The sequence below is a fragment of the Paroedura picta genome, chromosome 8, assembly GCF_049243985.1.
Source record: "Paroedura picta isolate Pp20150507F chromosome 8, Ppicta_v3.0, whole genome shotgun sequence".
Classification (NCBI taxonomy): domain Eukaryota; kingdom Metazoa; phylum Chordata; class Lepidosauria; order Squamata; family Gekkonidae; genus Paroedura; species Paroedura picta.
Window position 1 is genome coordinate 96,306,204 of NC_135376.1, and position 24,975 is coordinate 96,331,178.

At 48.5% G+C, this 24,975-nt stretch overlaps 2 protein-coding genes across 2 annotated transcripts in view; one reads left to right on the plus strand and one right to left on the minus strand.

Annotated features, from left to right (window-relative positions):
* ZCCHC24 (zinc finger CCHC-type containing 24) overlaps positions 1-4,021 on the plus strand; it is a 158,400-nt gene extending 154,379 nt beyond the window's left edge. The window contains exon 5 of the mRNA XM_077350884.1: positions 5-4,021. The gene's annotated coding sequence lies outside the window, so the exon portion shown is untranslated. The remainder of the gene's footprint in view (positions 1-4) is intronic.
* ANXA11 (annexin A11) overlaps positions 1-24,481 on the minus strand; it is a 282,321-nt gene extending 257,840 nt beyond the window's left edge. The window contains exon 1 of the mRNA XM_077350889.1: positions 24,472-24,481. The gene's annotated coding sequence lies outside the window, so the exon portion shown is untranslated. The remainder of the gene's footprint in view (positions 1-24,471) is intronic.
* Positions 24,482-24,975: the final 494 nt, after the last annotated feature.

A 24,975-nucleotide genomic window follows, 5' to 3' on the forward strand; every position in this document is an offset into this window, starting at 1 on the left:
ACAGGTTGACCACCCCTGATTGTAGCTAGTACTTGGCCTATGTGTGAGTGATTTCTAGTGACATTTTTGCGCTGTTAGCTCATGTCCATTTATGGAAAAAACAAAAAATGTTTGCTATCAAAACAGCTTGAAAATCTGGCGGCCATTTTAGAGCATACACTTAAAACAAGGCCTGGTTTGCTTGCTACGCACTGAACCGTTGGGCCAATAGTTGCATGTGGAGGATTGCACAGGCTTGGCCTCCCCACAGCCCAGCCAGGGGCCTAACTCACTTCCCGTAAATCGTAGCTGGAAACTTCCCCGACTTTTAGCCCAGAAGTGGCCTTGTGAGTCCATCCCATTGGGGCATGAAGTGGTGACCCAGGTGCTTCCCTGGTGACCCCCAAACGAGTGTCCACTGGTCTGTGCGAAAACGCAGGATGCGAGCTGTCTAAAGCAGAAAAGCCCCCACCTGACCTTCTCTGGTCTTCTGCCATCAGACCTTCTGTGGCCCTCCAGTGAGGCCTATTTGCTTCTCAACGGCTGAGCCACATTTCATTTTTTCCTGCAAGTTCTGCTTTAACTAAAATGTGATTTGAGAATTAGGCCAAATGAGATGAGTCACCGGGCCAGAACTGGGTGGGCAAGGCAGCACTGGCAGAGAAGTGGTCTCCAGTCTTTTACCCGCCTTTGCCCTCTAAGGGAAATGTCCCAGTACCTGTGATGCTATTTGCATGGGGCAACTGACAGCTGGGAGGCTAGGCTAGGAAAACCAGACACGGGAAGGATTGACCACCAGCTTCAGAAATGCTGCTTTCCTGGCTTGATTGAGGGTCCCCTGGGGCTGCTTTCATCAGGGCCATGTGGCTCATGGGCGACTTCCTGATGCCCCCATGAAGGCCACTGGTGGCCAGGGGTCCAGGACAGTTAAGCGCCATTTGTTCCTCAGGGCTCGGACGTTTCTTGGCTCACCCACGTCTCCTCCTGCACCCCAGGGAGAGAGCTTTGGGCTAACCAGCACCCATTGCTAGCGCTTCTGGCGAGAGTCAATGGCCGAGCTCCGTCATTGTACCATCGAAGCCAGCTGGCTTGGCTCGCTTCCCCGTCTAGCTTGGCTTCAGCCTTAACATTTAAAAAGTGGGATTGTACCTTGTTCCTTTCAGAATAAGGCTAGTGGGACTGCTTGTGGCCGTGATCCTGCCACAACAAGCACTTTGAAGCCCCCCTCTAAGCACGTGTAGAGAGAGCACTCTAAGCGTACAAGCCCTGTTTATGTGGTTCTCTTTCCGAAGGAGCTCAGGTGGCTGGCCCAGGGAAAGCGTTTCTTGGAGCCCCCCAGAGAGCAGCTGCTAGGCAGAGCAGACAACGCTGGTCTTGGTGGACCAACTCCTGATTTCATACGAAGCATCACTTTTGATCCGTGGAGATGTTAGCAGTTTGGCTGGGCTGCCCCCAACAGTGTCCTTTAATTAAACAGAACATCCTTGTTTTAAAGGACCGGAAAGTCGTACGCGTTAAGTCAGGGGTGGGCAACCTGTGGCCCTCCAGATGTCCATGGACTACAGTTCCCATGAGCCCCTGCCAGCATTCGTGAAAACTGGCTCATGGAAACTGTAGTCCATGGACATCTGGAGGGCCACAGGTTGCTCACCCCTCCATTAAGTCATCTATTAGGGGGCGTTGTGAACATGTGAACTCGCTGATCCGGGCAGGGGCTCATGTGAATTGTAGTCCATGGACGTCTGGAGGACCACAGTTTGCCCTCCTCTGTGTTAAGTCATCTGTTAGGAGGCCTTGTGAACATGTGAACTCGCTGATCCTGGGTTCCTAAGTCAAGCGACAGAACGACCCATACAGAGAGGTTTTTTTGAAAGAGTATTTCTACGCTCGGCTGAGGGTTCTGTGCCTGTCTTGTTTTATTTCTACAAAAACCACTGCCACGGGAGAGGGGGGATCTATCAGGGGGGTAAAGCACTCAGTAATGCCTATCAAAATTTTAGCTATACAAATGAAGGTTTGCGTTTTCTTAGGATGAATATCAAAGGGACAATCGTGTGCAGTTAATAGATGTAGTCAATTGATATTAAATGTTTACCCTTGTTATGAAATACTTTACGGTTTCTCTTGCAAATGTGTATTTATCTTGAGTTATACTTGACATAGAGTTCCTTTCTGTTTGTTTTTTTTAATACTGTGTGTGTATTTTGGAAAACCTTTTTAGATGTTTAAAATTTTTGAATGGTTACAAATATTTCTTTGTAATACTGAATTGTTATCTGGAAACTCTTTGCAGTAACCTTTTTTGTATATATTTGAAGGCCTTTTTTTAAAAAAAACTATTGTTTGTTCTGTTTGGGTTTTTTAATGTGTTTTTACAACTCTATTGCTTTCACAAAAAAAGGGCCTCAGTTCTTTACTAGAATACTAACAGAGCTAAGAGTTTTCTTAAGTATTATACAAAATTAAGGGTGTATCCTCAAGAAAATATTTATGGAAGGAATTTGCTTTTTTTCTTTTTTGTTTTTTTACAATGCTTTTTGTCTGTATAAAGTATGCAACAGAACTACATGAAGAAGGAAATATTGTCTACATAGAATATTATATGAAAGTTGGTACATAATTCTGACAATAAGAAGAAGAAGAAGAAGAAAACCCCTTGCAATTCTTTAAGCCATATTATTGTTCTTTGGTTGGATGAAAATATCAGTATTAGGTAACCAGTATGTTACTCGAGTGTTTAGAACTTATATTAATATGCTTATTCAGTTTATTTATATGTGTATTTTGAAGAGGATTGCCTTTGTAGAGAAGCCATGTCTGATTTGGTAGGGAATCAGATGCTACGCAATCACTTTATTGCCTTGGGGAAAACATACGAATAGCTCCAAAACTGTCCCATGACAACTTCTGGGGCTACGGGGGTTGCTGGATCAACACATTATATTGGCACAGCATAGACTCCAGTGCAGAGTGTTAGAATTAAGCTGCAGGGACTCCAAGGGCTGTTTTGCACATTACGATGCTCAAGGACACGCCTTTTTTCTTTTTAAGCGGACACAAACTGTACGGGGGTGAGATGTGATCATCACAGGTCGGCTTGGCAGAAAACCAAGCTGGGCATCAGATTACTGTTGCATGTACATGGAGCAACCGTGGCTGCGTCCATCCTAATGTGAGAAAAGACCCCGGGAGCCTCTATTTTGTTTTCCGAAATTCTGCGACAGGGTTCTCTTGTTTGTTATTTTGTTCGTTTTTATGCTCTCTCCCCTCAGGGAGGGCGAACAGAGAAACGCCATGCTCACTAGAGTTGTGCATTTCTGCCACCAAAGCATCCCAAAGGTTGGAACGGACGCTTCGGCGGGGGAAATACACAACCCTAACGTGAGATCTGCAGTATTATCCTTCAACCCGTTCTGTCAGTCATTGTCCATCACAAAGAAAGGGAGGGTCAAATTGATGTAGGCATCTTGTGCGTTATTTTAAGAGTTCATAGATTGATAGAATATGCATGTGCACATATCGTTTGCATTTTATGCTTTATGGTTTCACATAGTGCCATTATATTTTCAGGTGTTTTTTGTGTTGTTTTTAAATGCTAAAATGGGAATCCGGTTCAATCATCTCCTGGACTTGCAGTTCCCTTTGAAACGTTATTTAGAGCAATGATCACTACATTGTATAAAACTAACCCTGTTATCCTATTAATTTCTGAAAGTTAGATTAGTTTGATTACTGATGAATTTTAAAGGAAGAAAATACCCTAACTGTACCCATTGACTTATTTTCAGTTTCAGTTGTATAATTTTTCTCTCCTGTAACTGGTAATTGACTTGTACAGCTTAAAAAAAATAACATTTCTATGGACAGAAACCTCAGAGGTGCCAGACGCCGCTCAACTGTGTTGCTTCAAAGAGCGTCGAAGCCTCTGCTGTGGATTGTCCATAAAATGGCATTCCGACATGTGCCTTATTTGCCAGATAGTATATGGCTCGCCTCTAGTATTATAGCCATTTAATGATGTATTAAAATGCTGCAAAAGGAACGGTGTGTTCTGCTTGGTTTATTTCCAGTGCCGCTTTCATTGGGATTCCAAGTGGTTGTATCTGAATCTTAAGAAGAGCCCGGCTGGATTAGACCAGTAGTCCATCTAGGCCAGCATCCTATCACAGGGCTTTTCTGCTTTCTTGTTTCTTTGGAGGGGGGGGGGGGTGTTCCACACGTGTTTTCCCCCTCTAGTGGTCAATTTGATATTACATTGGTTTATGTCAAGCATAGCTCCCAACTTATTGAAATGGCAGGATTTTATGCTGGACCAATACAATATCAAATTGACCACAAGAGGGAGCAAAACTCATGCAGAACTGACCCCCCCATGAAAGAGGAATGTATAAATGAGGTAAATGAGAGTGCAGAAAAGCCTTCACATAAATGTGGAGAGAGAAAACAGAACAGCCACTCCATTCATGGGGGGGGGGGGGAATAGAAAATAAAAGATACTTTATTGTTCAAGTTAAGAATTCCATGTATTAAGCAAAAATGCTTCTTCAGGGGAATCTATAATATAACGCACATAGTGAAGGAATAGCAGATTATTCTGACAGAAAGAAGAAAAAAATTACTTTAACATTATACCTGAATTTGCCTGACACGGAATCTTTTTTGCCTAAAAACAAATTTGTCTTTCTCTATACACAAAGAAGGTGATAAGATCTCATTGTGGTATTTATTTATTTGATTTTTATAGAGCCCTTTCCAGTGAACCAGCTCAGGGCGGTATACATTATGTTGAATAACACTGGCAGGTAAAGGGGTTCGTTAAAATTAATTTGAAATCTAGAAAGTTTAAAATTTAAAATCGCATCAGTATGAAAAACAGAGTCGCAGCTTCAGCAGTCTCCGTTGGTCTTGGATTCTTCTGGAGAGACGGCCTGGGCTCAGGACCTCCTTTTGACAGGGAGGGGCTGGCAGAAATTACTGTTCTGCTGGCCCCAATTAGAAGCCTGGCAGAAGAGCCCTACCTTGCAGGCCATGTGGAACCGTGCAAGTTCTGGCAGGGCTCAGATGTTCTCTGGGAGGGTCAAGACCAGGGGTAGTCAAACTGCAGCCCTCCAGATGTCCATGGACTACAATTCCCATGAGCCCCTGCCAGCGTTTGCTGGCAGGGGTTCATGGGAATTGTAGTCCATGGACATCTGGAGGGCTGCAGTTTGACTACCCCTGGTCAAGATGAGAAATGTCCTTGCCCTTGTTCAGGCCAGACAGACCTCCTTGCAGGCAGGGACCACCAGCTGGTTAGTGTTAGCCGAGCGAGGTGTTCTTTGGGGGGTGTCGATAGAGAGGTGGTCTCTCAGGTACACAGGACCTGGACGTCACAAGGCAGCTGGATTCAAATCCAGCAGCACCTTTCAGAGCCACAAGGTTGGGGGAGCGCTATGCCCTGTTTTTGTCTAAATGGCATTTTGTCAAACGCCCTGTTTGTCGACCGAAATGCAATGCTCCTGGTCTGACTAGCATCTTGGGCCCTAAGGTATGACTTCATTTGCAAGACAGTGAACACCGCTGTGCCTTATAAACAAAACTTTGTTCACAACTTCAGCATGCAGTAAGAACGTCCAAAGTCCAGACAAATTTCCAGTTCCTATGATGCATGTGCTGGATAAGAATCTGCAAAGGGGCCATGGCTCAGTGGTAGAGCGTCTGCTTGGCATGCAGAGAGCTCCTGGTTCAATCCCCAGCATCTCCAATTAAAAGGAGCAGGCTGTAGGTGAGGAAAAGACCTCTGCCTGAGACCCTGGACCAGGGGTAGCCAAACTGCAGGTTTATGGATGTCCATGGACTACATTTCCCATGCGCTGGCAGGGGCTCATGGTTATTGTAGTCCATGGACATCTGGAGAGTCACAGCTTGGCCACCCTCGGCGTAGAGCAAAAGTTCATGGTTACCTAATGATTGGCGCAGCTTCTAAATCCGCATTTGTTTTTCAGAAAACAACCCCCTGCCTGTAATAAACACAGCACATCGGCTTCTAATCATGAAATTCTTGGAAGCCAGGCTTGCCCCAGCATCAGATAACAATTTCTGCATTAGACGGATGTAAACTAAAGGATGCAGATCCTGCTCTGATCGACTTGAATGAAAAGGTTAAGAGACTGAGGGGCTGTCCTTGTTACGTAACTCTCCTGCAATGTTTACATTCCAGCACAGAAACTTGTGAACTCTCTGGAGGTTTTTCCACAGTGGTTCTTTCAAATTGCGAAACTGGCTCATTTAGATCATCACTGGCACCCCACAGAGAACGCACATTTCAGTTTGAGGGTTTTGTTTGGATTTCTTGTATCCAGTTTCTTCCGTCCTCCGATTGTGAACCCTCTTCAAGAATGCCAAAGCAAAGGTACGCTTCTTATATGAAAAGCAGAGAGCATTTGTTTTTAACAGATGAGATAAATTTTGATTTAAAAATGCTTTGGCCTGGAGAAAATTTACCTTCTGACCCCAAGTGGCAATGGACATTTCCCTGGCCATGCAAGAAGGGGCCACAAGAGCCAAGCACTGACACAACCTTTCCTTCTCTCCCACTCACAATCTGCCTAAATTCATAGAATCACAATTTCAGTCAGATGACTATCCTGTCCTTTAAAACTTCCAAAGGCGGAGAACCCACCACCTCCTGAGGAAGCCTGTTCCATTGAGGAACTACTCTGTCAGGGACTTCTTCCAGATGTTTAGCCAAAAATTCTTTTGAACTACTTTCAACCCATTGGTTTTGGTTTGATGCTTTGGGGCAACAGAAAACAACTCTGTTCCATGGCATACTTTCAAGTACTTGCAGAAGGTTAACATATCACCTCTTAGTTGTCTTCTCTCCAGGCTAAACAAACCAAGCTCCCTCAACCTTTTCTCATATGGCTTGGTCTCCAAACCTCTCACCATTTTAGTTGCCCTCCTCTGGACACGCTCCAGTTTTTCTACATTCTTCTTCAATTATGGTGCCCAAAATGGAACACAATAACCAGAACAGAGTAAAGCAGAACCATCTCCTTTTGTGATCTGGACATTATACTTCTTTTGAAACAGCACAGAATCCCATTTGCCTTTTTAGTCACACTGCTGACTCATGATCTACTAAGACCCCTAAATCCTTTTTTCACATATTACTGCCAAGACAAGTATCCCCTAACCCAGGGGTAGTCAGCCTGTGGTCCTCCAGATGTCTATGCATTTGCTGGCAGGGGCTCATGGGAATTGTAGTCCATGAACATCTGGAGGACCACAGGTTGACTCCCCCCTGCCATAACCTATAATGATTTTTCCTACCTAGAGAACTTTACATTGATCACTATTGAAATTCATTTTATCTATTTCAGACTAGTTTTCCAGCCTGTCAAGATCATCCTGTATTCTGTTGCTTTCTTCAGTTGTGTTTGCTACCCCTCCCAGTTTGGTGTAACCTGCAAATTTAATAAGAACCCCTTCTATTCCTTCATCCAAATAATTTATAAATATGTTGAACGATACAGGCCCCAAGATAGATCCCTGAAGCACTCCATTGTCATTCTTCTCCAAGCTCCCTATGAGTGCAAACTGTCAACCAGTTAGCAATCTACCTAACAGTAATAGGATCCATGCTGCATGCTACAAACTTGTTAATAAGAATATCATGTGGAACCCTATCAAAAGCCTTACTGAAATTGAGGTAAGCCATGGCCACAGCATTTCCCTGATTCAGCAAGATAGTAACTTTCTCAAAAAAAGAGATAGTCTGACATTCCTTGTTCTTGAGAAAGCCGTGCTGGTTCTTAGTAATTACAGCCATCTGTTCTAGCTGCTCAAGGACCAACTATTTGATGATTTATTCTAAGACTAGATTTAAAGCCCATTTCACATGCAAATGAAATGGGCGCTAGATGGCCTGGGAGAAGGTTCTCTGGAGCCTTCTCCCCACCCGTGGCTCTCCCCTTCTCCCCACCTTCTCCCCACCCGTGGCTCTCTGGAGCCTTCTCCCCACCCGTGGCTCTCTGGCAGAAGGCTGCCTGGGCCACCCCCCACCCGAGTTTCCTTGCGAGGCCCCGGCCAAGCTGAGCGACGCGGCTTACCTGCCCTTCCAGCTGCAGTAGTCGGCGGCGCATGGCTGGAGCAGCAGCAGCCAGATGCGCAGGAGAGCGAGCGCAGTGCGCCTGCTCCGGAGCACCCACCACGGCAGGGAGGACATTGGGTGGTCTCCGAGCCGGCGCGAAGAGGGGACAGGCAGGCAGGCAGGCTTCCTCCTGCGAGGTCACCTGGGCGCTTTGCAGAAAAGGGGGGGAAGGAGCCAGCTGCATGGACTGAAGGGCTGGCCCTCCTACGCAGCCGCCCCCCCCCCTGCCTGCAATGCTCCGCCGGCTGGGAGAAGGCTGGCCGGGCCACTCCCCACCCGAGGCTCTCTGGAGCCTTCTCCAGGCCAGCGGAGCGGCCTCCGCCATATTCCCTGGGCGGCGAAGTGCGGCTCCCCATTGGCTGCTTGGGGTGGGATGGACACTCGGAGGGGCCAATCAGGAGCTGCTTTGTGGCTCCTGATTGGCCCCTCCGAGTTTTTATCCCGGACAGGGCCCGCCCTAACTCCTCCCACACAGCCCTTACTGCTTTATTCAGTCCGTGGCGCTCCGCGCCACGGGGCTGTTTAAAGATGTTGCCAGCTATAAACATCAAGCTGATGGCTTAGTAGTTACACAGATCCTCCTCTTTCCCCTTCTCAAAGATAGGGGCAACATTGGCCCTCCTCCCATCTTCTGCCACTTTTGTCCCCCAAGAATTGTCAAAAATAATGGGCAGCAGTTCAGAAATTACATCTGCAAGTTTTTTGTTTGTTTGTTTTGTATCCTAGGATGCATTTCATCTGGCCCAGATTCATAAAGGGACTAGGTGTTTGTGAACTACCTCTGCAGTGAACCTCGGCTGCAACTCTCATCCATCATCACATGATGTGATTTGGACACACAGAGCAGGATTCCCCTCACCAGAGAAGACTGGGGAGAAATAGGAACTGAGCAGTCCAGCCCTCTATTCCTCACCTATTATAATTTCCCTTTTATGTCCCTACAATGGTCCTACCATGGCCTTGCTCTTTTTCTTGCTTTGAACATAACTAAAGAAACTTATTTCATTGTGTTTAGCATTTCTCGCTAGCCTAAGCTCATGCCAAGCTTCTGCTATTCTAACACTGTCCCTACAAGCATTGGCTATTTGTTTATATTCATCCTTGGATATAAGGCCCTCCTTCATTTTTATTCCTCAAATCTTTTGAAAGCTGTTTATGGAAGCACTCTGGCTTCTTCAGGCTCTTTCCATTTTTTCCTTCTTAAGGGAATTGTTTGTGAATGTTCCTTCAGTATTTCACCTTTAAGAAACTCCCACCCCTCTTTCAGCTCCTTAAGTTTTTATGATCATGCATGTCCAGGGAATTGCTGATCACCACTTTGGAGTCAGAAGTCAAATTTCCTCCATACTAGACTGACCAGGGATTCTGGGTTGGGGGGGGGCATCATCTGGGCATGGAATTGGGGTAGGCAGGTAGTTGTGAATTTCTGGCATTCTGCATAGGGTTGGACTAGATGACCCTGGAGATCCCTTCCAACTCTATAAGTTTATTAAAATTTGTTTTCCTGAGTCCAGTCTAACTACATATAGCTTTTCTTTTCCTCAAGATTGTGAATTCCAAAATTGTTGTTGTTGTTAGGTGCGAAGTCGTGTCCGACCCATTGCGACCCCATGGACAATGATCCTCCAGGCCTTCCTGTCCTCTACCATTCCCCGGAGTCCATTTAAGTTTGCACCAACTGCTTCAGTGGCTCCATCCAGCCACCTCATTCTCTGTTGTCCCCTTCTTCTTTTGCCCTCGATCGCTCCCAGCATTAGGCTCTTCTCCAGGGAGTCCTTCCTTCTCATGAGGTGGCCAAAATATTTGTGTTTCATCTTCAGGATCTGGCCTTCTACGGAGCAGTCAGGGCTGATCTCCTCTAGGACTGACCGGTTTGTTTGCCTTGCAGTCCAAGGGACTCGCAAGAGTCTTCTCCAGCACCAGAGTTCAAAAGCCTCAATTCTTTGACACTCGGCCTTCCGTATGGTCCAACTTTCACAGCCATACATTGCAACTGGGAAGACCATAGCCTTGACTAAACGCCCTTTTGTTGGCAGGGTAATGTCTCTGCTTTTTAGGATGCTGTCTAGATTTGCCATAGCTTTCCTCCCCAGGAGCAAGCATCTTTTAATTTCTCTGCTGCAATCCCCATCTGCAGTGATCTTGGAGCCCAGGAAAATAAAATCTGTCACTATCTCCATTTCTTCCCCATCTATTTGCCCGGAATTGAGAGGGCCGGATGCCATGATCTTTGTTTTCTTGATGTTGAGTTTCAAGCCAACTTTTGCACTCTCCTCCTTCACCCGCATCAACAGGCTCTTTAGTTCCTCTTCACTTTCTGCCATTAGAGTGGTATCATCCGCATATCTGAGGTGGTTGATATTTCTCCCTGCAATCTTGATTCCAATTTGTGACTCCTCTAACCCCGCCTTTCTCATGATGTGACCTGCATAAAATTTAAATAGGCAAGGCGACAGTATACAGCCTTGCAAAATTACATGGTCACTACTCCCAAACGTGCCCACTCCATTCACCTCTTCAACCAGGGCTCATTCCACACATGTAGGACAATGCACTTTCAATGTGCTTTTGCAGCTGGATTTTCCTGTCTAGGGCCCTTTATGCATGGCGCCAGATTCCGCGCACTGGCGCCGTGCCGTTGCGGAGGGGCACAATGCCCCGCCATTTCCCATGAACGCATGGGAGCAGGGCATGCTGGGTTGCCCCGGCGTAGCGCGCGCACGCTTAACACCGGGGCTAGGAGGCCCGGCCGAAGTAAGTGCAGGGGCGTGGGCAGGGGAGGTGTGGAGGGGCTGGGGGGAGTGGGGGTGGCAGGGGGTCGCCCCTGCCAGCTCCGTGCCGCCACGGAGCCCACAGGGGCGAGCGGTGTCCCTCAAGGGACACCGCAGGTCAAGGCTGGGTAGCCCGACAAGCCCAACGCTGCCGATTATGCACAGCGCCAGGCCGCCCCAGCCCTGGCTTGCCCGGGAAGCTCCGGAAGATCCCGCGTTCCCTTAATGCAGGTCTTCTGGAGCCCAGGGCCGGGAGGCGCCCGCATTCGCAGTGGCAGCGTGCGTTCTCGGTGATTTTAACTGAAGCACTGCTGCCACCAGTGCGGGCCTTATGTCCCGTGCATAATGGGCCTAGAACAGGAAAATATACTTCTGAAGTGCATTGAAAGTGCACTAACCATTGGGTATGGAACAGGTCCAGTTCTTCCCAATTGGTTAGAATCACATTCTAAATAGCTGACCACCTATTTCCCTCTCCACTTTCTGGGAAATGAAATCAGCAAGACAAGTCGAGAACTTATTGGACTTTTCATGTTTAGCACAACTGGTCTTCCAACAGATATCAGGCTATTGAAATCTCCCTCGACCGCTGTGTCCTGCCTCTTTTAGAACTTTGTAATCTTGTCTAGGAACCATTCATCGAAGTCCTCTGCCTGGCCTGCTGGTCTATAGCAGATCCCCACAGTAATACCACAATAATTTCCTACCTTTGTTTTAACCCAAAGACTCTCAACTGAACCTCCATGTCCAGATACATGTATTTCCTCACAAGTATACACATTCTTAACATATTCTGCTACTCCCCCTTCTTTTTCTGTTTGTCCCTTTTAAATAAACTGTCCCTTTTAAATAAATCCTAATGTTCCAATCCTGTTATCCCACCAAGTTTCTGTAATGCCTATTAGGTCATAGTCCCCTTCCTCTATCTGGACGTCTGGTTCTTCCAGCTTGTTTCTCATACTCTGTGTAAAGACATCGTAGTCCTTCATTTGTGTGCCCCAGGGTCTTAGTTTTTTTGCCTGTAGGTTAACGGTTCCCTGCATATGTGTCATTCCCTGTAAATCTGCTGCATTCCCATCCACAGTTATTGTCATCAAACTAGGTTGTGAATGTATGTCCTGGATTTAGTTTAAAGCCCTCCTCACCAGGTGTACAAGGTTCTTCACAAGCACATTTTCCCCTACCCTTGTGAGAAGAGATTCATCACAACAGCATAAGCCAAGGGAAGGGATCTCCCCACCCCCCACCTGACTTACCTGGGGCCGGAGACTCACAGATGTGGTGGCTCCAGCAGGCAGCCGTGTCTGTGAGGCAAGGGGTGAGTGGTCGGTGAGGGAGGGCAGGAGCCACAGGGGCAAGGCCCTATTCTAACTTCGGCAGCCAGACTCACTGCTACCCGAGTCCAGTTTCACAAATATAAAGAGGAACCATGGATAAGGATGGCCCATGGCTACATGCAATGAAATCTGACTTGACTTGACTTGATTTATGGGAAAGGGAAGTGGCACTTCAAGTACCCCAGCCTCAAGCAAACCCAGCCCTATGTCTGGAAACACAAGTGCTGTCAGTCCCACCACCAACCATAACCTGGCTGCTGTGTTTTGGACCAGTTGATGTTTCCAGTTTTTCAAAGGCAGCCCCAGTGAGAACTTGTTACAGTGAAATAATCTGGATATGACCAGAGCTTGGATCACTGTAGCCAAATCATGTTTTTCAAGGAAGGGTCATAGCACTTGGCATGTCAGCTGAAGCTGCCAAAGGGAGCTGCGTGCCAGGAAGGAAAACTGGGCCTCCAGCACCTCCCTCAGGGGTAGGGCCACATGCAGTCATATGCATGGAACCCCCAGGAGACTTTGGACCTGAGACATGGTGGGAGGAGGCTGATGATGCATAAACATCACTGCTGGCTGGAACCCGAAAAAGATATTGCAGACACCCTAGATGTCACCCAATCTCTGTGGTAAAAAACATGGAGACTGGGAAGATTCCTAGAATCTCACAGATGTCGTTTCATGTTCCAGTTCAAAGTGGCATCAGAAGTCACCAATGCCACCTGCACTTTGGAGATCAGTTGTAGTTCCAGAACAACAGCAGGTCCCACCCAGATCCCAATGGTAGCTCTGTTCAGTGGAGATGCAGCCTTCTCCAGGCTAGGCTGAGTCCCCCATTAATTCAGATTCACGCAAATACGGATGCAGGACCATGTCCTGAGTTCCACAAGACCTAGAAGGAAAGTGTCCACGTCCATGCCTGAAGCTAATTATGCAGACAGCACTGGAGTTGAAGTCTTGAGTGAAAGCCCTGTTGCTGGGGCAGCCAAACGGTAGCCCTCCAGAGGTCCATGGACTACAATTCCCATGAGCCCCTGCCAGTATGCTGGAATTTTAGTCCATGGACCTCTGGAGAGCCACCATTTGGCCATTCCTGCCCTATTGGATCAGTGGCCTTTGCAGCCTCTTCCTCCAACAGGAAGGGAAATGGCAACCTATTTTGTTTAAAGTCGATACCCCTGGAGATATTTCTCCAGCCAGAAAGGGCCTGTGGAGCACTTTCCTGTTTCTTGTATTCACTCGTTCGGTTTCATCATAAAACCTGGCACACAATTCAGCAGGGTGAAAATAGCTGACATGGGGGGGTGGGGGGAGGCAAACATACAGACAAATGAAGCTGCTTGGCGGTGAATCACTCCATCGAATTCTCTGAGTATAGGTGCCAACCTGATTTGAGAAGAAGAGTTATTTTTTTATAAACTGCTTTTTCTACTTGAAGGACTCTCAAAGCAGCTTGCAGTCATCTTCCCCTCTTGTCCCCACAACAGACACCCTGTGAGGCAGGTGGGGCTGAGAGAGCCCTGATTTAACTGCTCTATGAGAACAGTCCTAGGAGAGCTGTGACTGGTCCAAGGTCACCCAGCTGGCTCCATGTGGAGGAGCAGGAAATCAAACCAGCCATGACACTACACTGGCTTTATGACATCAACATCACCTGGCAGGGAAAGGACTAGGGATATCCTGTGATTGGCAGAGATCGGTTCCCCTAGAGCAGGCTTCGGTGGTTTCGCAAAGCCTGAAGAATGTTTCAGGAGTTTCTCAATGGTAAAAAACTTGAGAAAGGCTGAGGCAGTGTCGGAAAACTCTGAAAATCTGAACAGTAAGTCCCATTATTGCTTACCACTAAGAGAAGACACTTGTTAATGGAATTCTTCTACGGAGAGACCGCAGCCACCTCACCAAAGAAAAGACCAAAGTCATGAGTCAGCAGTGGGACTCAGTGGCTGAAAAGGCAAATGGGGTTTTGGGCTGTATCAAACGGAGTATCGTGTCCAGATCACGGGAGATGATGGTACCGTTTTACTCTGCTCTGGTTCGGCCTCACTTGGAGTCCTGTGTTCAGGTTTGGGCACTCCAGTTGAAGAGGGATGTTGACAAGCTGGAGCGTGTCCAGAGGAGGGCAACAAAGATGGTGAGGGGTTTGGAGACCAAGATGTATGAAGAAAGGTTGGGGGAGCTTGGTCTGTTTAGCCTGGAGAGGAGACGACTGAGAGGGGATCTGATAACCATCTTCAAGTATTTAAAAGGGTGCCATATGGAGGATGGAGCAGAGTTGTTCTCTCTTGCCTCAGAGGGACAGACCAGAACCAATGGGATGAAATTAATTCAAAAGAAATTCTGTCTAAACACCAGGAAGAAGTTCCTGACAATCAGAGTGGTTCTCCATCTTTGGAAATCTTTAAACAGAGGCTGCATAGCCATCTGACGGAAAGGCTGATTCTGTGAAGGTTCAAGGGGGTGGAAGGTTACAGGGGATGAGCGATCGGGTTGTGAGTGTCCTGCATAATGCAGGGGGTTGGACTAGATGACCCAGGAGGTCCCTTTCAACTCTATGATTCTATGATTCAAGACCCTTTCCGGATAGGATTTGCAGTGGAAACAGGAACTGGCTCCTGCAGGCTCACTGAAAACACACATACACACATTACAGCCACTGGTGTCAAGAAAAATTAATTTTGGAAGCAACCTAAGAGACAGAGCAGCAACCACTGAGTTTAGCCAAAGGAAGCAAGATCTTAGGAAGCAACATTCTAAGGTCGTGCAACATTCTGCCAAAAACTCCTTATCAGTGAAGAAAAATAAACAACTGGATGTGGGTGTTTCGTAGAAGTTTCCTTTCTTCCTTTCCCGGATCTAGTCAGTTAATGTTGACCTGGGCAACTAACAACAACACTTTATTTAAAGTCATTCTGACCAGTACAAAGACTGGGCTACCAGTGAAGGCACTTTCTCATTTTACAGTTTAAAAGCTACCCAAGTAACTCCCGAAACTCATACTTGCATAATTGTATGCGTGCCTATATTATTACCCTTACAGGCATTCTGCTTGGTTATTGTACCTTTGTTTTTCCAAATCACTCCCAGTATGTATAATTTAAAGAGTTAAAAGATAACATCTCTACAGAATACACTTTCTAAAAGACTGGGAAAGCAAGCTCTACATTTCTTTCTGTGACACTCTGGTTTGCCATGGGTGTCAGCTTCTTAAAAATTCTTGGGAAATTCCTGGAGATTTGTGAGCACTACCTATGGATGGAATTCAGCGGGGATGAGATGTCATGTCCTGTGATGTCACATCCCAATCAAAGGTCAGCTCCCCCAACTCTCCCCCTTCCACTTCCAGGTCATAAGAACATGAGAGAAGCCCATGTAGATTTGGCCAATGGTCCATCCAGGCCAATATTCTGTGTCACACAGTGGCCAGAACCCAGGAGCCACTCAGGAGGTCCCCCAGCAGGGCCAGATTGCCAGAAGCCCCTCTGTGGCCCCCCAAGCACCTATAATACAGAACATCCCTGCCCCAGACAGAGTTCTCCAGCATGGCTAATAGCCACTGAAGGACCTCTGCTCCATAAGTCCCCTCTTGAAGTTGTCTGTTCTTGAGGTTGCCACCACCACTTCCTGTGCTCACTTGCTCCCCCTAAACTTCAAATTTTAAATTTCCCATGTCATGTCACTGCCTCCCAACATTCCCTCTCTCCTTATACCGGAAGTGGCGTCATCATGCCCTCTGGCCCCTGCCCCCTGCCACGGAAGTGCTGTCCTTGAAGTGATGTTGTCATGCCCCCACCTTCTGCCCCCTTTGCCCCCGGAACAATTTCCACACACCATGCTCCTACCGGAAACGCAGCCATCTTTTTACACCCCTCGTGATAGCATTGGAAGTGACTTGCAGCATCGACCAACCCTCCCTACTGCGTCACAACCAATGGGAATGGCCATGTACGGCCATGTGTTGCCTCTAGCAACACGCCCTGTCACCTCTGACCAATAGCAACGAGGTTGGGACAGCCACCCAAAGAAGTGATTTTAGGAAAGAAGCCACTTATGCTAGCAGACACTCATCACGGCTCTTGCTGAAAACATGGAGGCCCCTAATACTTGTGACCCCACCACCCATGCTGAGACCTAATGCTGCAATGAAATGCCTGGCATTTAACCTCCCTACAGAAACTACTTAGAAAGGATTTCGGCAAGGCTGTATACCGTCGCCTTGCCTATTTAACTTGTATGCGGAGCACATCATGAGAAAGGCGGGATTAGAGGAGTCACAAATTGGGATCAAGATTGCAGGGAGAAATATCAACAACCTCAGATACGCAGATGATACCACTCTAATGGCAGAAAGTGAAGAGGAACTAAAGAGCCTGTTGATGCGGGTGAAGGAGGAGAGTGCAAAGGTAGGCTTGAAACTCAACATCAAGAAAACAAAGATCGTGGCATCCGGCCCTCTCAATTCCTGGCAAATAGAAGGGGAAGAAATGGAGATAGTGACAGATTTTATTTTCCTGGGCTCCAATATCACTGCAGATGGGGACAGCAGAAAAGAAATTAAAAGATGCTTGCTCCTGGAGAGGAAACCTATGGCAAATCTAGACAGCATCCTAAAAAGCAGAGACATCACCCTGACAACAAAAGTGCGTCTAGTCAAGGCTATGGTCTTCCCAGTTGCAATGTATGGCTGCGAAAGTTAGACCATAAGGAAGGCCGAGCGTCAAAGAATTGAGGCTTTTGAACTCTGGTGCTGGAGAAGACTCTTGCGAGTCCCTTGGACTGCAAGGCGAACAAACCGGTCAGTCCTAGAGGAGATCAGCCCGGACTGCTCCTTAAAAGGCCAGATCCTGAAGATGAAACTCAAATACTTTGGCCACCTCATGAGAAGGAAGGACTCCCCGGAGAGGAGCCTAATGCTGGGAGCAATTGAGGGCAAAAGAAGAAGGGGATGACAGAGAATGAGGTGGCTGGATGGAGTCACTGAAGCAGTAGGTGCAAATTTAAATTGACTCTGGGAAATGGTAGAAGACAGGAAGGCCTGGAGGATCATTTTCCATGGGGTCGCGATGGGTTGGACACGACTTCGCACCTAACAACAAGACAGCAACTACGGGTAGCTTTAATGGGGATGTTCCCACTCATTTTGTTTACTGGCCCCTCAGTGAGGATGCGGAGATGACCAAATGCCCCACAACTGCAGAGGTAAATGGTCTTGCAAACATAGAAAGTACTATGCGGTAGGGTTGGGCGCTTGGGCGGACGAAGCACCCAACCCTACTCTGCGGTATTATACCTTGCTGAGGTCCTTTCCCTCCCCAGACCCAGCCTTCCCCAGGCTCCACCCCCAAATTTCTAGGAATTTCCAACCCAAAGTTGGCGACTCTACAGTACAGTGATCTCATGAAATACCTATGAATCTCCCAGGTGGCTGAGATTTGTGTGTGCAGGTCTGCTCTACCTGCCTCCCATCATTTGAGGTGAGGTTGTTCGTAGTATTTACTATTGCCAACTACATACATTACACCGCAAACCCAATTATGCTGAGGATCTAGGTGGCCAAACTGTGGCTCTCCAGATAAGTGTGGACTACGATTCCCATGAGCCCTTTCCCACTCCTATCCACAGCACCTTGAAATGCCCTCCCATATCCTGTTGCCAACTCCATATGGTTGCCAACTCCAGGTTGGGAAATTCCTGGAGATTTGCAGATACAGCCTTAGGAGGGGCTGGGTTTGGAGAGGGAACCGATGTCAGCAGGTTATAGTGCTGTACAGCCCATGCCAATCATGCCCTCCAGGGGAACTGATCTCTATTGGCTGGAGGTTTGTTGTGATTCTGATAGTCCTTGCCTGGAGGTTGGGAGCCCTATTCATAAGTGAGAGGAGATTGGAAGATCGCCCAGATTTATGACTTATCTCCAAACTATAGAGGGCAGTTTCCCTGGAAAAAATGACTTCTTATGGGGGTGGACTCCATGGTATTCTATCTAGTGGAAGATCTTCCGTTGTCCTCAATCTTTTCCTCCCCAATCTCCATCCCCTAATCAAGGAAAAACAAGTTTTCCAAAAACAGAGTTGGCCACCCTACTATCTGCAAATGTGAGTTCGGTATCCAAAGATGGATGGATGAGCAGAATTCAGGTGAGTAGAATTCGGGTTACATTTCTTAGAGTGTTGTGTGTTAGGCATGCCGTTAATAAAATGGCCGCCTTTCATTTAGCCCAAACAAAGTGCCTCATATTTGTTGAGAGAGTTTAAATATGCAAAGAAACCCAACACCAAGCTGCTTAAAAGAACAAAAGAGTTTTATTCAGAAGAGAAACAATTTTGGATGAAAGAGAGAAGGGGGAAAGTCTCACTGTTCCAACCGTTCTGTTGTTCTGCATTCTTTCGGTCTGTTCGGGAGGCAAGCAGGGAGGAAGTGGGCCCAAAGGAGCTGGGAGTCTCCAAATCAGGCTGCAGGAGGAATCTGAAAAACATCTGGAAGTTCCTAGTCTAACTAAGCTAAATACGCATCTCCACCGAGGTTCCCTGCAGGACAGTCTTCATATGCTGTTGAGCCAGGCACACTCGGGGTAGTCAAACTGTGGCCCTCCAGATGTCCATGGACTACAATTCCCACGAGCCCCTGGCAGCGAACGCTGCCAGGGGCTCGTGGGAATTGTAGTCCATGGACATCTGGAGGGCCACAGTTTGACTACCCCTGCTCCAGATCTTGCAGATTCCGGCACTATCTTCGTTCTGTGGTGTTGAGGGGAAACCACTCAGTTATCTAGAGTATCCTGTCAAGGAAGAAGAATTTCACCACACTGGCCACATCCCATTCGGGTTGCGCGCTCCAGCTGCTTTGGCTGCTTCAGCTGGCCACCTCAGGCTTTGGTGCTTGCCGACGCAGCCACAGTGTAACATAGCGCACCAGAGCATGCTGCCCTACATCCCATCAGATAACTGAGGAAGCCAACAGCCATTCACATGCTCTTCATTGCTTGGAAAGATGGTGCAGATGTGGAGGAATGGCTTTATAAAGTGCTCACAAGCGCACTGCTTATAAACTGCTGCTGGATGAACAAAAGGCATTGCTAGTCTCCAGGAGTCCTTGACATCTCCCAGAATTATGACTGATCTCCAGACAATAGAGATCAGTTCCCCTGGAGAAAATGGCTGCTTTGGTGGGTGGCCGCTATGGCCGCAGACCCTGCTGAATAAGTCTGTGGGCTTCAGAAACAGCAGCTCTTTATTCAACAACTCCAACTCAAACACTGAACAGATAACCCAGGCCCACACACAACTTATATACATTTCAGGCAGCCTACCAAGAGCTCTGATTGGCCCTTAACAAAGGAGCCTGATTGGCTCTTAACAGGGCCCCCATATTGGTCCATTGTTATAGTCAATTTATATTACAATTGGTTGGCCTTCAAGCCATCATTTGCATATTGTCCACATTCATAACAACTCCCACATCTCCAGGAATTTCCTGGAGTTGGTAACCCTACGCAGTACATTCATCCCAGGAAAGAAGACCTTTTCAGAAATTCGAGAGATCATGCAGGATGTAAGAAATGGACAATATATGATCACTTCACAAATGAAACCCAGGTCCCCAGAGTGGCTGTACATGTGTTGAATCAAACATGAGAATTGCTCAGCTTGTGTGTAAAGGAAAACCAGGAGTACACCAGTGTATGTAAAAGGGTGTTCCTTGCCCTCCACCCAATATGAAGAACAGTGTGAGCTGTAAATAAAAGTTTTATTTTGCTAGCAAAAGGAGAAACCCTATAAAAACAGACAAATCCTCTTCGGCTCAGCAAAGATAACCACATTTTTATATCATTCATGCATTCAATTTTCAGGTTGCTGCTCCTAGCCATTTAACCTGTGGCAGCTAAGAACATCCTTATCCATTGTTGTTCCTCTATATATTTCTGAAACAGCCTAGGGGGTGGGGCGTGTCCAGCTGTCCAAGTTGGAATAGGGCCAATTAGGGTACAGCCAGCTCTGCCCTGATTGGCCCTGCCCCTGCAGCTCCCGCCCTCGATCCCTGGACTCTAGCCTCTTTGCTCTTAGACACCTCAGTGCCTGGAGCCAGCAGCAGGTGAGAGGGCCCTGGGCAAAGGGTGGTGGTGGAGGGCTAGCTAACAAGGGCCTCCTGGCCTGCTAGGCTGGGCCTGCTCACAAGGGCCTCCCGGCCTGCTGACTGCCTGCTCTCTGTCCTGGCCCTGATAATGAGCTGCCCAGCCTCCACCTGCCCCACTTGATCAGGCTATGAGCTGCGGCCCAAAGCCACCTTAAGCTGCCTGGCCGGGGGCCAGGGGAGGGGGCCCTTTCAAGATCCGTTCTTAGGAAGGGGCTTTGAAGTTAGTTCATTATAATACAAACTTCAATTCAATAAAACATTCTATTTAAAAAACCTTCCCACCCTCCAAAGTCACCAATTATTTGCTGAATGTATCCAGGGTGAGGGCACCAGAGGAGGGGACTAGATCTTCTTCAGCCTAGCCTCAATCCCCACCCTAAATACTACTCTTCCAGGTGCCACCCTCAAATTTAAAATCCCAGGGTTGGCAGCTGCTGTGTCCATTTCTAGTTGCCGTATCTCAAAAATGACATTGCAGGGCCATAGAAGTAGAGAAAAGGGCAGCCAAGAGGATTAAGAGATCAGAGCCCCTTTCCTATGAAGAAAGACTGAAGGATCTGGGATGTTTCAGTGCGGAGATGAGGCCACTAAAGAGATTGACAGAAGGCTGCACAGATGGAGACAACAGATAGAGAGAAGCTTGTCCCTGTTGTATATGCAGGTCCTCAGAGGTCTGAGATCTGAGCTGGGATCATAAAGCCCCCAATTGGGAGTTTGGGATTCCAGCTAGGTGTCAAGGGCAGACAGACTAAAAACTTGCTTCTGGGTTAATAGAAAGCTTTATTGATAGCAGATCAGAACACCTCAATGTTCATAGTCGATTCTGGTCAATATACAGACAGCAGGCACTTTTACCAGTTCTTTCCTGCCCAAAATTGCCCAGTTCCCAGAGAGCAAAAGCCCCCTTCCCACAGGTGCCATCCTGGGCTCCCTTCCAGACAATAGCCAGGCTGCCGCGGCCTTGGGTGTTAGACAGTTCCTCCCTTCCCGATAACATAGAGCAGGACAGCAATCACTAGTCTAAATCACAGCTTGAAGCAGACAGCTCAGGGTTACATAAACAGAGTTACACAGAGATCCTTAAAACAACACACATTAAACCAAGATGTGGTCACACAGGTCATCGGTCACAAATCATGGCAGAGATCAGACGCCTGAACCTGACATTCCGCCCTTCCATAAATATTTATAAAACATCATCCTCCATCCACCGGCCTGGGGCACTGTGGGAATTTATGATGGAACTCCCTCACTAGTTTAGGCGCCCGAACATTCCCCACCTCCACCCACTCACGAACCCCCATGGGGAACTCTTTCCAGTCCACTAAATATTGGAGTTTTCCCCGATGCTATCTTGAGTCCAGAATTTGATTCACTTCATAATGTGTGTCTTTATCCACAAACACTGGGATGGGCATAGCTGAAGCAGGATGCCAGTTGTCTGGAGGCGGGGCTTTCTTCAACAAGCTGGAATGAAAAATGGGATGAACATGTCTATAAGTCTTTGGCAGATCTAATTCAATAGTCACTGAGTTTATGACACGCTTGACCTTAAAATGACTCACAAACTTAGGTCCGAGTTTACGGGAGGTTTGCGGGAGGGAGACCCCTGTAGAGGAGTGGACCCCATTGTTATAAGCAAATTCAGCCAGGGGGAGCAGGGAGACCCAGCCGGACTGCTGATGATTTATGAAGCAACGCAAGTACTGTTGCAGGATCTGGTTCACCCTTTCTGTTTGTCCATTGGTCTCTTGGTGATAACCAGAAGTGAGGGCTTGCTCCACCCCTAGGAGACCCAAAAGCTCCAGCCAGAACTTGGCAACATATTGTGAGCCGCGGTCTGATAAAATTCATCTGGGCTGCCCATGCAGTTTATATATGTTATTGATTAATAAAGAAGCCAATTTGGGGGCTGATGGCAACCCCGCACAAGGAATGAAGTGAGCCTGTTAAGAAAAAGCATCCACCACCACCCAGATCACAGTTTTCCTGTGGCTGGGTGGTAGATCTGTTATAAAGTCTATGGTGATTTTTTTCCACGGAGCAGAGGGGGTGGGCAATGGCTGGAACAAACCCCTTTTCTTTCCCCCACCTGGCTTTGACGTTAGGCACACAGGGCATCCTTACGTAGGTTGGGCCACCAGTAATGCCTGCACATCAAATGCATAGTCTTTACAAACCCAAAGTGCCCTGCTACCTAAGAATCATTGCACAGCTTCAAAATGTCTTTGTGGGCGGCAGGCATGTACAATTTGACCCCCTTGCAAAACAGCCCTTCCTTCACCTGGAGCTCTGACTGGAGGCGGGCAAACTCAGGGTCCTGTGTGTCGTCTTTCTGGACCCACCCCCCAGGGGAGGGCAGAAGGCCTTGGGTGTTAGACAGTTCCTCCCTTCCCGATAACACAGAGCAGGACAGCAATTGCTAGTCTAAATCACAGCTTGAAGCAGATAGCTCAGGGTTACATAAACAGAGCTACACAGGACATCGGTCACAAATCATGGCAGAGATCAGACGCCTGATCATGACATTATGTCGGGGACCCGCTTGCTAACTGAAAAACAGGGTGCCCCTTTGAAGAAAACGTCACGCCAGGCCTGGTGAACGATACAACAGGAACAAGCTTTATTTCAGCAACGTGGAGTCCGCTGGTATGGAGTAAGAGCTTCCACCGAACTCCAGGTGGAAGCTCCCTTTTATACAAAACCCACCTCCTTAGGCTGTATTGCCCCACCCAGTACTTGCGGAGGGAACATGCTGATACAATCATGACTCATGCACATATGCGAGGTTTTCCGGGGTTCCTGATGGCCCATTTTCCTGGAACAAAGGGCCATCTCCGGGCCCTTGTCAAAAGGTGGAGGGGGACATTGAGGTTCTTTAGCGGCCATTGCCACCTCAACGATCGGGTGGGGCGCCCAGCTGCCGGCTTGCCTATGATCACCATGCCCTACCTCCGTGATCGCGGGCGCCTCTGATGGCGGGGTTCGGTCCGGTTCCCAAGCCACCAAGGACCGAACCACGACATTCTGCCCCCCCAAAGGTCCATTCTCCAACCCCCCGGGACGGCCAGGATACCGCTTGTGGAAACGTTCAGTGAGTCGGGGCGCAAGGACGTCCGCTGCCCAGACCCATTCCCGGTCCCCCAAAGCGAAGTCCTTCCATTCCACGAGGTACTGCAACTTCCCCCTGTGGAGTCTAGAGTCCAGGATATCCGCCACCTCGTGGTGCTCCCCCCCCGGCAGGACCTCGGGCGCTGGCGGGGAAAACACGGGGTGCCAAACGTCACCGTCCGGAGTTTTTTTTAGAAGGCTCACGTGAAAGACGGGATGGATGTGCCGGAGGTTCTTGGGGAGCTTGAGCTTGACCGAAACTTCGTTGATCGGGGCCAAGACCTCGAAAGGCCCCAAAAACCGAGGGCCTAGCTTCTTGCTGGGCAAATTCAACCGTAGGTTCCGGGTGGAAAGGTAAACTCGATCCCCCGGTCGGATCTCCTCAGCTGGTCGTCTCTTCCGGTCGGCGTCCTCTTTCTGCGCTGCCTTGACTTTGTGGAGCTGCTCCTGCAGCGACTTCCAGCAGCTCCCGGCACGCTTCCCCCACTCGCGAAGGTCGGCCGATTCCCGGGCGGGGACCTCTCCAAGCTCCGGGAAGTGTCTCAGGTCTGTCCCGTAGACGACGGCAAAAGGCGACATCTCCGTGCTGCTGTGGTCTGCGTTGTTGTACGCGAACTCGGGCAGGGGGAGCAGGGGCACCCAGGTGTCTTGATGATAGGAACCGAAACACCGCAAGTACTGCTCCAGTACTTGATTAACCCGCTCGGTCTGCCCGTCCGTCTGGGGGTGGTAAGCGGAGCTCAGCCCTTGCTCGATGTCTAACAGGCGCAGGAAAGCTTGCCAAAACCGGGACACGAATTGTGAGCCCCGATCGGAAATCACCTTGTCCGGCAGCCCGTGCAGTCGGAACACGTGATCCAGGAACATCCGAGCCAACTGTGAAGCACTGGGGACACTGGCGCAAGGAATGAAATGGGCCTGTTTGGAAAATAGATCTACCACCACCCAGATCACCGTTTTCCCCTTGCTGGGAGGCAAGTCTGTTATAAAGTCCATGGAGATCACTGACCACGGCCGGGTCGGGACCTCGAGCGGGTGCAGCAGACCTTTCGGCTTGCCAACCCCCGGCTTGCAGGTCAGGCAGACAGGACAACCACTGACGTAAGCTTTTGTGTCCCGCCGCAGACTGGGCCACCAAAACCGCCGCCGGGCCAACTTCCAGGATTTTACGAAACCGAAGTGCCCGGCGGTCTTAGCATCGTGGCAGAGGCTGAGGGCTTCCCGTCGTAGCCCTTCCGGGACGTAGACAGCCTCCCCCCTCCGCCAGAGACCGGAGTCCAAAATCAAAGAGTCCCGGAGCTCAGCCAGCTCCTCGTCTGTCCCGTAGGCTGCCACTAGGCGGTCTCGGAGCGGGGCGGTCGCCGGGTCGGGCTCCCATTCCTCCCTGGCCCGACGCTTAGTGACGACCCCCCGTCCCAGCTGCTCCTCACCAAACACGGACCTGGTGCAGGGAGCGTACCCCTCCCCATAATGCGGCAGACGGGAGAGGGGGTCCGCGAGGAAATTCTCTTTGCCGGGG